This window comes from Elaeis guineensis, chromosome 15 (assembly GCF_000442705.2).
Source record: "Elaeis guineensis isolate ETL-2024a chromosome 15, EG11, whole genome shotgun sequence".
Classification (NCBI taxonomy): Eukaryota; Viridiplantae; Streptophyta; class Magnoliopsida; order Arecales; family Arecaceae; genus Elaeis; species Elaeis guineensis.
The window spans coordinates 66,499,151-66,501,061 of record NC_026007.2 but is presented as its reverse complement, the minus strand read 5'-3'; positions in this window follow the sequence as shown (position 1 = coordinate 66,501,061).

The following is a 1,911-nucleotide window of genomic DNA, read 5'->3' as shown; positions in this document are numbered from 1 at the left end:
ACACCCCAAACGGAGCTCGGACGGTGAAGATACGTGTTTTGAAGTCGGTACGCAACTTGAGACGGTGGAGGACCACCGGCGGCCGGTGGCGGTGCGGTCGCAGGGGTGGGATGCTGCAGTGCGCGGCAGCACATGGGCCACGCACGCAGGGTGCGGCCCGTCCAGTGCGGGCGCACGGCCCGGCCCAAGTGCGGGCGCGCGGCCCACCCCAGGCGCCCGATGTGGGTGCGGCCCAGGCGCCGCACCTGGGGCCTGTACCCCGATCCATCATGGATCGGGTGGTCCATGGCCTAGCACGTAGACCGCGTGGGCATTTCCCACATGTTTCGCGCAGTCCACGGCATTGTTTCATGGACCGACGTGCGATCGGATGGCCCATGGAGCTCCCGATCACGATCCAACAATCCGGGCTTGATCTGGGTTTGTTTGGGCCTGTTTAGGAGATCTAAACCTAATTAGATTAGGTTTAAGTCCTTTAAAGGGGCCTGATCGGTGAACAGAAGGAATGGTGGCTTGTTTTTCTCTGTGGACGTGCGAAAAAGCTCGTATGTGCGTGAATCTGGGAAGGCCAAAACCCTGTGAAGAGAGAAGAGAGAGAGTCGTACGCTGTGAGAGGAGCATGATTCCTGGACAGCGAACAGCGGTCGCTTCAGAAATTCAAGGGGTCTTCCAAAGAGAGAGCTTTTGTGAAGAAAATTTTCTGTAAGGAAAAAATTGGATGTACGAGGGTTGAGGATGAGATCTTCTCTTGTAAAATTTCTTTTTCATAGTGAAGTTTGCATGCCCTGTGGAGACAAACTTTTTATGACTGATCCATATATTTTAATTATTTTTTATTTTTTTATTTTTATTATATCATATAGTATCAGAAAGATTTGAAAGATGGTATCTTAATCAGACATCCACTCAACAAGCCAGATGGATAACTTATTAGGGGCGTTATCAAAACAATGGGCGAGATCATGGAAACCGCAGTGGATAGAGTTGTTCTTGTGAAGATTCCAAAAGAAAAGCTCATCTTTACGTTGGTGACCGGACACTGCTATGAAAGCGAAAGCTCTTTTTCTCCCTACTTATCACTTTCCAAGCTGGCAGAGGAATCCAAACAAAGTTCACAAGCAAAACGAGATGTCCTCTCTCTGCCCAAAGCAATCGATTGCGAGCCAGCTTTAGAACTCCATGCAGTGCATCTACCCATGCTTTCTTTCCACCATCTTTATAGGTTTAGGAAAGCGATGGCTTGGTCTTTTTTCCACGTCTCCCGGTAGAGTCTGTGTGAGTCCAGGAAAAGCTGAAGCAAAGAGGAAAGGAAAAGAAAAGGAGGGAGCTATTTGATAGGCATGGCCGTGTGTCATGTGGCCAGATAGCCTAAAAAGAAGCGGAAAGAAGGACTACCTCTCCATTTCTTTCTCACCTTTCTTTACCTCAGCTCACAAATATCATGATCATGTAAAGCACATGCCAAAGGTGTTTGGGTGTGGAAAACTTTAGAAAAGCTTGGCCAGTGAATGAACAAGGTTTGGTTGGAATTCCTATAGCATTTGATAACAGTAAGATTGCCCACATACTTTGCGCAAGATCGGTTCCCAAAGGAGAAAAGTTTCTGAGCAAATGAACAGAGACAAGTTTTGCAACTCGTTCCCACTGTTTGATACTTTGCGCAAGGTCATCATTTCAATGGTCTTGATTTCCATCAGTAGAGGGTAACTAAGTAGATATCAAAGCATATTGCTTAATTTACTAATAACATCCAAAACGTATGAAATGACACAGATCAGATGATTTGATTCAACTGAAAAGATGAGTGAATTCAGACTTCTACATATAAATCTATATCCTTGATTCCCATATGTCAGTTCGTCTTTATGCTTCAAACTGTATGATAATCACATTATTGAAAGTTGAAACCAA